The sequence below is a fragment of the Lissotriton vulgaris genome, chromosome 6 (genome assembly GCF_964263255.1).
Source record: "Lissotriton vulgaris chromosome 6, aLisVul1.2, whole genome shotgun sequence".
Classification (NCBI taxonomy): Eukaryota; Metazoa; Chordata; class Amphibia; order Caudata; family Salamandridae; genus Lissotriton; species Lissotriton vulgaris.
In genome coordinates this window covers 41271487-41284468 of record NC_141694.1, presented here as the reverse complement: position 1 = coordinate 41284468, position 12982 = coordinate 41271487, and positions in this window count along the sequence as shown.

Below are 12982 nucleotides of genomic sequence, written 5' to 3'. Positions count from 1 at the left end.
GTGCCTTCACAGGGTGAGGGTGGGACAGATCTGTGTGCGCCTTCACAGGGTGAGGGTAGGGGAGCTCTGTGTGTGTCTTCACAGGGTGAGGATGGGGGAGCTCTGTGTGTGTCTTCACAGGGTGAGGGATGGAGGGGGCAGCCTCTGTGTGTGCCTTCACAGGGTGAGGGTGGGGGAGCTCTGTGTGTGTCTTCACAGGGTGAGGGGTGGAGGGTGCAGCTCTATGTGTGCCTTCACAGGGTGAGGGTGGGGGAGCTCTGTGTGTGCCTTCACAGGGTGAGGATGGGGCATCCCTGTGTGTACCTTCACAGGGTGAGGCTTGGTGCAGCTCTGTGTGTGCCTTCACGGGGTTAGGGTGGGCAGATCTTTGCATGCCTTTACAGGGTGAGGGTGGGGCAGCTCTGTGTGTGTGTCTTCACAGGGTGAGGCAGCTCTGTGTATGCCTTCACGGGGCTAGGGTGGTCAGATCTGTGTGTGCCTTCACAGGGTGAGGGTGGGCTGATCTGTGTGTGCCTTCACATGGTGAGGGTGGGGCAGATCTGTGTGTGCCTTCACAGGGTGAGGGTGGGCAGATCTGTGTGTGCCTTCACAGGGTGAGGGTGGGCTGATCTGTGTGTGCCTTTACAGGGTGAGGGTGGGGCAGCTCTGTGCGTGCCTTCACAGGGTGAATGTGGGCAGATCCATGTGTGCCTTCACAGGGTGAGGGTGGGGCAGATCTGTATGTGCCTTCACAGGGTGAGGGTGGGGGAGATCTGTGTGTGTCTTCACAAGGTGAGGGGTGGAGGGTGCAGCTCTGTGTGTGCCTTCACAGGGTGAAGGTGGGGGAGCTCTGTGTGTGTCTTCACAGGGTGAAGGGTGGAGGGGCAGCTCTGTGTGTGCCTTCACATGGTGAGGGGTGGAGGGGGCAGCTCTGTGTGTACCTTCAAAGGGTGAGGGTGGGGCAGCTCTGTGTGTGTGTCTTCACAGGGTGAGGGTGGGGCAGATCTGTGTGTGCCTTCACAGGGTGAGGGTGGGGGAGCTCTGTGTGTGTGTCTTCACAGGGTGAGGGTGGGGCGGATCTATGTGTGCCTTCACAGGGTGAGGGTGGGGGAGCTCTGTGTGCGTCTTCACAGGGTGAGGGGTGGAAGGGGCAGCTCTGTGTGTGCCTTCACAGGGTGAGGGTGGGGAGCTCTGTATGTGCCTTCACAGGGTGAGAGTGGAACATATCTGTATGTGCCTTCACAGGGTGAGGGTAGAGGAACTCTGTGTGTGTATTCACAGGGTGAGGGCTTGGAGGGGGCAGCTCTGTGTGTGCCTTCACAGGGTGAGGGTGGGGGAGCTCTGTGTGTGCCTTCAAAGGGTGGGGGTGGGGCAGCTCTGTGTATGTGTCTTCAGAGAGTGAGGGTGGGGCAGCTCTGTGTGTGTCTTCACAGGGTGAGGGCTTGGAGGGGGCAGCTCTGTGTGTGCCTTCACAGGGTGAGGGTGGGGGAGCTCTGTGTGTGCCTTCAAAGGGTGGGGGTGGGGCAGCTCTGTGTATGTGTCTTCAAAGGGTGAGGGTGGGGGAGCTCTGTGTGTGCCTTCAAAGGGTGAGGATGGGGCATCCCTGTGTGTGCCTTCACAGGGTGAGGGTGGGGCAGATCTGTGCGTGCCTTCATAGGGTGAGGCTGGGCAGATCTGTGTGTGCCTTCTCAGGGTGAGGGTGGGCTGATCTGTGTGTGCCTTCACAGGGTGAGGGTGGGGGAGCTCTGTGTGTGCCTTCACAGCGTGAGGGTGGGGGAGCTCTGTGTGTGCCTTCACAGGGTGAGGGTGGGACAGATCTGTGTGTGTCTTCACAGGGTGAGGGGTGTAGGGGGCAGCTCTTTGTGTGCCTTCACAGGGTGAGGGTGGGGGAGCTCTGTGTGTGCCTTCACAGGGTGAGGGGGAGACAGATCTGTGTGTTCCTTCACAGGGTGAGGGTAGGGGAGCTCTGTGTGTGTCTTCACAGGGCGAGGGCTGGAGGGGGCAGCTCTGTGTGTTGTCACAGGGTGAGGGTGGGGCAGCTCTGTGTGTGTCTTCACAGGGTGATGGTGAGGGAGCTCTGTATGTGCCTTCACAGGCCGAGGGTAGGACAGATCTGTGTGTGCCTTCACAGGGTGATGGTAGGGGAGCTCTGTGTGTGTGTTCACAGGGTGAGGGGTGGATGGGGCAGCTCTGTGTGTGCCTTCACAGGGTGAGGGTGGGGCAGCCCTGTGTGTGCCTTCACAGGGTGAGGGTGAGACAGCTCTGTGTGTGCCTTCACGGGGTTAGGGTGGGCAGATCTGTGCGTGTCTTCACAGGGTGAGGGTGGGGCAGCTCTGTGTGTGCCTTCACAGGGTGAGCTGATCTGTGTGTGCCTTCACAGGGTGAGGGTGGGGGAGCTCTGTGTGTGCCTTCACAGGGTGAGACGGGGACAGATCTGTGTGTGCCTTCACAGGGTGAGGGTCGGGGATTTCTGTGTGTGTCTTCACAGGGTGAGGCTTGGAGGGGGCAGCTCTGTGTGTGTCGTCACAGGGTGAGGGTGGGGCAGCTCTGTGTGTGTCTTCACAGTGTGAGGGTGAGGGAGCTCTGTGTGTGCCTTCACAGGGCGAGGGTGGGACAGATCTGTGTGTGCCTTCACAGTGAGAGGCTAGGGGAGCTCTGTGTGTGTCTTCACAGGGTGAGGGGCGGAGGGGGCAGCTCTGTTCGTGCCTTCACAGGGTGAGGGTGGGGGAGCTCTGTGTGCACCTTCACAGGGTGAGGGAGGGGCAGCCCTGTGTGTGCCTTCACAGGATGAGGGTGGGGCAGCCCTGTGTGTGCCTTCACAAGGTGAGGGTGGGGGAGCTCTGTGTGTGTGTCTTTACAGGGTGAGGGTGGGGCAGCCCTGTGTGTGCCTTCACAAGGTGAGGGTGGGGGAGCTCTGTGTGTGTGTCTTTACAGGGTGAGGGTGAGACAGCTCTGTGTGTGCCTTCACGGGGATAGGGTGGGCAGATCTGTGCATGCCTTCACAGGATGAGGGTGGGGCAGTTCTGTGTGTGCCTTCACAGGGTGAGGGTGGACTGATCTTTGTGTGCCTTCACAGGGTGAGGGTGGGGCATATATGTGCGTGCCTTCACAGGGTGAGGGTGGGCAGTTCTGTGCGTGCCTTCACAGGGTGAGGATGGGCAGATCTATGTGTGCCTTCACAGGGTGAGGGTGGGGCAGATCTGTGTGTGTCTTCACAGGATGAGGGTGGGGCAGATCTGTGTGTGCCTTCACAGGGTGAGGGTGGGGGAGCTATGTGTGTGTCTTCACAGGGTGAGGGGTGGAGGGGGCAGCTATGTGTGTGCCTTCACAGGTTGAGGGTGGGGGAGCTCTGTGTGTGTCTTCACAGGGTGAGGGGTGGAGGGGCAGCTCTGTGTGTGCCTTCACAGGGTGAGAGGTGGAGGGGGCAGCTCTGTGTGTGCCTTCAAAGGGTAAGGGCGGTGCAGCTCTGTGTGTGTGTCTTCACATGGTGAGGGTGGGGCATATCTGTGTTTGCCTTCACAGGGTGAGGGTGGGCTGATCTGTGTGTGCCTTCACAGGTTGAGGATGGGACAGATCTGTATGTGTCTTCACAGGGTGAGGGTGTGGGAGCTCTGTGTGTGTCTTCACAGGGTGAGGGCTTGGAGGGGGCAGCTCTGTGTGTGCCTTTACAGGGCGAGGGTGGGGGGAGCTCTGTGTGTGCCTTCAAAGGGGTGGGGTGGTGCGGCTCTGTGTGTGTGTCTTCACAGGGTGAGGGTGGGGCAGCTCTGTGTGTGTCTTCACAGGGTGAGGGTGGGGGAGCGCTGTGTGTGCCTTCACAGGGTGAGGGTGGGACAGATCTGTTTGTGCCTTCACAGGGTGAGGGTGGGGGAGCTCTGCCTGTGCCTTCACAGGGTGAGGGTGGGGCAGTTCTGTGTGTGCCTTCACAGGGTGAGGGTGGGGCAGATCTGTGTGTGTCTTCACAGGGCGAGGGGTGGAGGGGGCAGCTCTGTGTGTGCCTTCACAGGGTGAGGGTGGGGCAGCTCTATGTGTGCCTTCACAGGGTGAGGGTGGGGCAGCTCTGTGTGTGCCTTCACAGGGTGAGGGTGGTGAAGCTCTGTGTGTGTGCCTTCAAAGGGTGAGGGTGGGGCAGCTCTGTGTGTGTGCCTTCAAAGGGTAGGGGTGGGGCAGCTGAGGTGGTCTGGAGCCCAGCTGGTGCCTCGCCGAAAGGCACAAAGCCCCCCCTCCCCCTAAGTAATATTCTATTTTAAGGCTGAAACTGCACAGACCGCCTTTTCAACAAAGGCTTATAAAATACATGCAAAGTATTTGCAATTCTTTGCATTGGGCACATCGACCTACAAAGGGAAGGTGGATCCTTCTGAGCTGCATTGCATCATGGAACTGGTTCAGAGAAACATTAAAGGGTATTCTGTGAATTCACCCAGCACTTTGCCAGAGGTGTATGCACTTCCACATTCTCTATGATGAGTTTACCACAACAACATAGCAGAATCCGGGAGTCAGCTATCAGGCTGCCGCTCACCTGCCATTATGGTTAGGGGGTGATTGACAGCATCCCCACCCACCGATTTAACATGGCTCCCCTGTGCATGTACCGAGGTAGAGCTGTGAGTGGTGTAAGTCAGCTGTGGCTGCGGCTGCTGCTGGGTGCGTCCAGGCTACAGCGACCCTTTAGGAAAGAGACATAGAAGTCCTATGAAGGGGCCAACACACATGCAGAGCTGCTCGCTTTCATTGCAGGTTGTGAAGTCCAGGAGTGCTGTCATCCCAGGGTGCACACTGCAGTGGTGAAATCCCTCAAGAAAAATGTATCCAGAGTCCTTCCAACACTTGGCTCCTAAGATCTTCCCAAGTAAGGCGGCGTGGACCACGTTTGCTGCGTAGATTGACATCTAGATGCAATTTCCAGATCTGTGAACGGGGGAGGTTGGGTGCTGACAGCTTATTCAAGGGGTGCTGAACACTGATAATTGCAATTGTAATCCAGCAAAGTGAATGGCAAGAGATAAAAACAATCACTCACGTCTCTCACACACCTACACACACACACACACTCACACAGAACAAGCGCAACCCCAAAAGCACCCACCTTGGACCTCGGGGACAGGGAAGGGCAAGGACAAGGGGAAGACGAAGTTCAGTCCGCAGGAAAACAGGATCCTTGTCATAGAGGTGATGGAACACCATCAACAACTGTTCGTCACCTCCAATGTGTCATTGGGCACCAAAAATGGAATATGGCGGAACATCGTGGACAAGGTGAATGCCGTCGGAGAGCAAAAGAGGTCAATGGAGGAGGTCAAGAGGCGATCGATTGACATCAAGCAAAAGAGAAAGGAGAAACTCGCAGCCAACCAGAAGGCAGCAATGCAGACTGGAGGTGGGAGCCTCGTGCTGAATGGCACAGAGGAGTCGCCAGTCATCAGTGTGGAGACTGTGGCTGGAGTCAGGGAACCAGACACTGCTCGACAGGACACAACACAACCGCAACAGGGTGAGTGACCACCAGGTATTTGGGTGACAGGTGAAGAGGGCCACAATTGCACACATGCACAATCAAGCAGAGCACAGTGCAGACCCACAATGACTCTGGGTAATGCCCCTGATCTACACACTGCCACAATGTGCATTGCCATGCTGTCTGAATGTCAACATGTATCATGCTACTACATACATGTGGACACATTGTAATACACCATCTCCCCTTCACATTGCAGGGGCACCGTCAACACCCCCTGCAGAGTAGTCCCAGCCACTCTTCACTGATGACGAGGAGGACACCCCCAGCATCGAAACCCAAGCCCTCCAAGACATCATTGACATCATCCGCAACTCACCCCCAGGATCAGGGCAGCCCAGCTGCATCAAGGAGACCCCACCCACTACCCAAAGCACCCAGCAGGAGGCACCCATAGACCTGACATCCTCCCAAGACCGCTATGAACAAACCATGGCCTTCCAACGCTGTGTGCTGGAGGGCCAGAGGGAGATGGCTGAGCAGGTGGGGGTGGGGTTTGGTCTCATGGCTACCAAGCTGGACGCCATCCATGGGTGTTAGGTCCCATCAGGGACCAGCTCCAGTCCCTATCGGACACCCACGGCCCGCTCCACGGTCTCCAACAAGCCATGGAGGACATGGTGTAGATGGAGGCGGAAAGGATGGCAGCCACCGCTGCACATCAGCGCAATTTAGCTGGGATCTACCATGCCCTGCAGACCCTCATCATGGCATTGCTGCCACAAGGCGTGGCCCTGCTGCCCCCACACTGTCAATATCTCCGCCCCCTGTTGTGTCAGTGCCTCACAGTGTATCTGACAATCCTCCTCCGGCCCCTTATGTGTCCGTGGCACATAGTGACGCAGCCGGTACTGCAACACCCACTGGTGGGGCAGAGCACACACACAAGGATGAGGATGAGGATGTGAATGGGATTGTTGTCAAAAGGGACCTAACACCCATGGATGGCGTCACCTGGCCTGTTTCTGCTTGGTGCCACACATGGCCTCATGACCTCCCACTGACGCCGGACACACTCCGCTGCACTCACCTTGGACCACTGTAGGTAAAGGCCTATAGCTAAGTCAGTCAGACATTTGACATAAGTAATTCTAGGTCTAAAAGAAATGTATACCACCACACCAGATTAGCAAAAAAAAATTCACCCATAAACCAAATTTGTGAAACCCAAATATTCAAAATTAATTGCATTTTATTTATTAATGATATTTTCAATAATTGATTTGTTATATATCTCTCTTTGAATTGCATAGTATATATAATAATTCAAAATTGATATAAAAAATAGAGTTCGTTTAGACATTCATTATACAGAGAATAATGTTTTTCATATTAAAAACAGTACAGACAAAACATAGACAAGAATTGATAAAGGCAAAGCGTTAGATTGGAACTACTCGCGTTTCGGCGTTATGGCCTTCACCAGGTCACTGTCTTATTGCACTGAAATCTGATAAAGAATATAGCTAATCCAAGGGAAGGAATCTGATGTGATGACAGTCAGAGGCACGCAAAAAGATACGAGCCACCAAAAAGTTATGGATAAATAACTATTTGCAAGAAGGATTCATCATAGATGGTAGTAGATATCACCTGTACGATTGAGGTATAGAAGCTATCAGGGCAGAAACGTCTTAGAAATCGACTTGGGCGTATGTTGCAATGTCTAGATAAAGATAGATCTGTAGACGTCTTGTATATTACCGAAAACTTTGGGGAATTGGTGCCCTTAACAACGGAATTCAGCCTTGTTGTATAGGGTTCTGATTATCGTATCTGATATGGATCTGATCCAGGGGCTGCCAAAAAATGCCATGCCACTTTATCTGGTGAGTGGGGAGTAGAATGTCCCCAAAGTTGGGACTCAGCGTGTTGATCGGAAGTTCTGATGCATGCCTGCCATATACGTATTATCCGAGGACCACAACATGGACTGCCATATCCTGTTTGATGACCATTGACACGGCGACCAGACGGTGAACTGTACCCTTCCTCTTCCGCAGCACCTGTCACCCCCGGATGGACTCTGCCTTGCCATCGACTGGCCCATATTATGTGGTGTGCTTGGCATGGCCATGTGCCGCTCCAGCTGATAAACTCTACTGGATATTCAATGAACATCCAGTAACGCACCGCTGTGTTATGTCTCTCATCATTCCTGCATCAATGTGCAGATGGAAGTAGGGACAGTGATTACTCTTACGTCAATGATGCTCATGTAGTGGGATGCCAGTCATTGTGTGCTACATTGCCTATTGTGTTCCGGGTGCCATGGACAGTACAACTGGAACACACTCATTTGTCACTTCTTTGTCTGGACATGGACTGAACCATGCCCAGAGCACCCGAATCATTATTGCTAGCCCTGCACTGGTCCGGCGTACGCCAGGCCAGACCACTCTACTTACGCTCTGATGGGGGCCCACATAGATACCTGTCGCAGGCGTACTCACTGGTGGTGTGCAGGTCACTGGTCTAGTTGTCAGCATGTCACGGCCACTCCCTGAGGGCAGGTCTGCACACACCCATCGGGCACAGGCATCACAGGCTATGTGACCCCATAAATATAAGGGGCCGACAATGTCACATTCCCCTCTGCCAGTGGTAAATGGATGACTGACGCTCCACGTGCTCAATCATAAAGGGCCCAAGAGTTGTTGCGCACAGGGTTGGTGGCGCCCAAGGCTTTGCGGCCGACACAAGCCTACCACCATGTGGCACTGACTGGCATTGCACAGGGTTAGTGGCACCCGAGGCCTTGCGCCTGACACAGGCCTACCACCATGTGGCGCTGACTGGCATAGCACAGGGTTAGTGGCACATGTAATTGCTGAGCGGGTGTGCAACATGCGATGATTATGTGTGCACTGATGTGGTCTCCGCCACTGATGAATCAGGACTCAGCGTCATGTGTGGGACCTGCTGTGCCGCGGGGCGTGCCTGCATGCATGATGTGGACAATGCCATGGTGGCATGACCGGGGCGTGGAGCTCGCACAGGCATGCGGTGTGCCTACTGATGGGCACACCAGTGGCAGCATGTGAGCAGTGGGGCCTGTGTGCGCAGGGGCAGTGGTGTCTCTCTCTCTCTCTCTCTCCCTTCATTTCTTTCACTCTCTCTCCCTTCCCCCCTCTCTCTCTCTCACTCCCTCGCCCTTCCCTCACTCTCTCCCTTCCCCCTCTCTCTCTCACTCCCTCTCCCTTCCCTCTCTCTTACTCCCTCTCCCTTGCTCTCTCTCACTCACTCTCTCTCCCTTCCCTCACTCTCTTTTCTTCCCTCTCTCTCTCACTCTTTCTCCCTTCCCTCTCTCTCACTTATTCTCTCTTCCTTTCCTTCCTTCTCTTTCTCTCTCTGGCTCACTTTCCTTCTCTGTTTCTCTGTGTCACGCTCCTTTGATGTGCGCATGATCCACATCCTGTTTTGTGCTTTCTTTTCCAGGCTGTGTCGTCAATATTATCCCTGGTGGACCCGGCAGGAGTCTTCTGCATTGCTGTTTTGTATTTCAATAAAGTTTTTGGTTAGTTCAGCGCTGTGTGACTGATTCTCGTTCTTCTGAACCCACATGTGTGTATTTATTTTGGCACTGTGCGTCATCATGCGTTTGTTGTGGCTCTTGTGAATGTCCGAGGGGGCCGTGGATGGGCCGGGGGGGGGGGGTTGGGCGGGTGTTGTGGCCCTCATGGATATCCGTGTTGCATGATCTTTGTCTCCATGGCATCTGTGGGCCATCCGATGTGGCTCTTGGCTGGGCTCCCTTTTATGCTGCAGATAGTCGTCCTGCTTAACACCAGCAAAAGGCAGGTGTTAATTCCCTGCTGCTATCGCAGCTTATCTCCTGTTTTTGGTTTGCTTCGCAGATCTTGCATTTCGTGGTAAAAGTGATGTTGTGGTTTTTTCATGTGTTTTTGCATGGGTAGGCCTACTCTGCATCTCATTAGGGTTAGTTGGTGGTGTCCACCGTGGAGATAACCTTTGAGGCAGTTATCACAGGAATACAGGCGTGGTCTGCAGTTTGCACCAGTTTGTGAATGGGATGTTAAATGTTAAATCTATCTCCACATTTGTTGCGTTACGGTGGGGATAATTCAGAGTTGTATCCTTGTGAATATCCCCCACAGTCTTTTAAGTGGCATAAAAATATAAATTGGGCTTTCAGTTAGAGCATCCAGACATATCACACAGCAACAAACACATACCTAAAGCAATCTGGACCAATTGGCTTTACTAATCCTTTTTTTGGAGTATCGGATAAATAAGTAACAACAATTGGGCTTGTTCACAAACTGCATTTGGTAGTAATTGAAGTACTACTACAGTAGTACTACCCACATGCCACACAATGTAGTTTACTAACGTAAGGCTTCCACCTCCCCTATAATTGGTATGAGGATCTCACCGCCACAATGACAGGGATCTCAGCGCATGTGTCACTATATTTTAGTAGTAAATGTGGGAGGTACAACGGAGAATAGCTGGAAAATGGGGGCTTTAGGGAAAGTCACAGCAGGGTTTAAGTTTGGATAGGTTACTTTAAAAACCCATCTACATAAAGAGTAAACCCATTGCTATTCACAACCTATACATCTAAAGTCTCCAAACATTGTCAAAACAGTAGTAAAGGCATTCCAATCTAGCATTTGAGTACGCCAAGCAGCACACATGGACACTCACAGGTACTGAAACACACTCCAACAGAAAATAATAGGAGGAAATGACGTGAAAATACATCCCATAGGAAGTAAGCTAAATAACATTATTTTGACTATGCATGTACAAATAATGTATGTATACATCCGCACAACCTCGCAGAAAAACACCGCTCTTGAAAGCGGAATCACGAAGCATGGACCAACTGCAGTGTCAGCGTTATTTTATTCCCATTCACATGTCACGATGCGTTTCGGCCTTCCAGGAGGCCTTGATCACTTGACTGTGCATTCTGACAAGCCCAGTTTTTAAAGTGCAAGTGCATCACATATTGCAGTTGACATAGAGAATATACTTTCATGTTAAAATACATGTATAAGAATGTTTTTTGCGACATTGAAATAAATACATGTGCCACAAAATGAAAAATACCAGCATAAATACATATTACTATGACATTCCATTTTGGTGAATTTCATTTTTTTAAAAAAAGACATACATTGAAACGTCCTTTCCTATTATATCTGCATAAATGCAAACAAATTCCCCTTACTATTCTAAACGTACTCCTGCAATACAATACATATACTCTTACTTCTACGTGCTCACCTAAACGTGAAGAAAAGATTTAAGAAAAAACTAATGTGCCTTACAAATTATATATATCTACGTGTTGAATTTAAAAGAAGAAAGATTCACTCTGAATCTTTGTCTAACATTGGGATTATTCCTAGTTGTTTTTAGTCACCTTTTTACTTTGCAATTATATCCATTGCTTACATTTACACATATATATAGCTCATATCAGATTTTCAGTCAAACTATCTTTATACATAAGCAAAGTGTCATTGTGCTACAGTAATGTAAACCTAAAGTGACAAATGCTTATATTCTAACATTTAAAGTGACAAATGCCAAAAACATTAATAAATCATTGGTTTCATAAGTCCAGAGATAATAATATATACAAAATACAGAGATCGGGGTAAAAGATTTGGTGTGTTCATGTGCATGAAGTTTCATATATATGAGAGGTTGTATAAGCCATCGAAATAATACTATTGTTAAAACCTACAAATAAATAATTCATTCATGGTGACATATCTAAAACAATTGATTAAAAGACACATAAATAAAAACTACCCACAATGTCTCAAAAACAATCATATGTAAACATGTCCCTTGTAGGTTTGCCAATTCTGTGGACTAAATAGTCTATATTTTCTGATTTTTTTTATATAAGAAAAAACCTAACACAGAAATGGATAGAAAAAATAAAAATAAATTTTCAGAGGTTGCAGCCAATGGTTACCTGGCTAATCTCACATAATTTCTCTCCCCTTATATATATATCCAACAGTACTCCTTGCCACTCCTTGGAACACACAGAGCACGGACCACAGGTAGGTGCAGATTTTCTTTATTTCATTGAGTCCACCTTCAGTGCTAGCAGCATAACGCGTTACGGCACTACAAGTGCCTTGATCACATGATGCACATTGTCAATTACCACCTGTTTTTATACTTACCATTTTTTCACATTTTCAAGTTTTTTTCTTTTTTTGATTTTTTACCTTTTCTGTTTTATTTGCTCTTAACTCCTTATCTGCTATGGAACGTCCAGCTCCAGTGCTGAACGTTCCATTGCGCAGGTGCAGCTGGAACGTCCAATGGCCGACGGCAGCACTCCCGAGGTAGTGGTGCCGTCGGCCGTTGGAATAGGCGCAGCACTTATGAGGTTAAAGTGACAGGTGCATAAATTCAGCATGAACATAGACAAAATACTGCCGCAATTGGTCTTAGTATGTACCACATGTTACAGCTCGATTTTTTCTTCTTCTTTTCTTATACAATATTATTTTAAATACTCAGATTTTGAAAAATTGCAACTGTTCAAATTCAATGATAAAAGAATTCAATGATAAAAGAAAATTTGATTTTGCATCCAGGTTTAAATACCCTGTCGACTACCTTGTCGTAGCCGATCATCTATTTACATATATATCTCATATATATGTAAAACAATGGTTGACATTTACAGTACTTTGATTTAAAATGTATATAGAAATACATATAAATATGCAATATTATGCTGAACATTCCTAATTCTAAAACCTGTGCAATAATAATAAGTAACAGTGTGTAAAATCCCTATAAGAACCGTGTAAAAAATGTGTAAAAAAAGTGTATAAGAATGTTTTTTTATCTAATAATGTTTATCAAGGCCAGGGGGGTCTATATGCAGCAAGTTGGTTTAGGATATTGTTAGAGACAAGTGTAAAGGTCCTCAGTAATATTAAGGCCTCCCGGCTGTTTAGTATCTAAATCTAAAATGTATCTCGTTTCAAGCCTGCGGAGAGCCTTTTCCCCATACCCTCCTCTCTTAAAAGGTGGGATGGCATCAATTAAAAAGTATTAAAGTTCTTTGGGGTCTGAGTTGTGTTTCTCCCCAAAGTGTCTCGCCACAGGGTATGTTGCGTCTTTGTTTTTGATAGCTCTGATATGTTGTAGTATACGCTTGTGTCCCTGTAAGATGGTACTCCCTACATATTTTAGGGCACAGGGACATTCCAAGACGTATACCACAAAATCTGATTTGCAGGTTAGGGCTTTAGCTATAGGTTTTTCCGCTGTAGAAAAAGGGGTTGTATAGAATGACATATTAACCCTGTGTTGGCATGCCTTACATGCTTTACAGCGGAAAAAAACTTTTCTTTGTGAAAGCCAGGTATTTTAGGCTGCACATAGGGATAATTTTTGGCCAGGACATCTCTCATAGAGATTGCTCTAGTATAAGTTATGGATGCTTGTTACGGTAGAGTATGGCCTATAACAGGA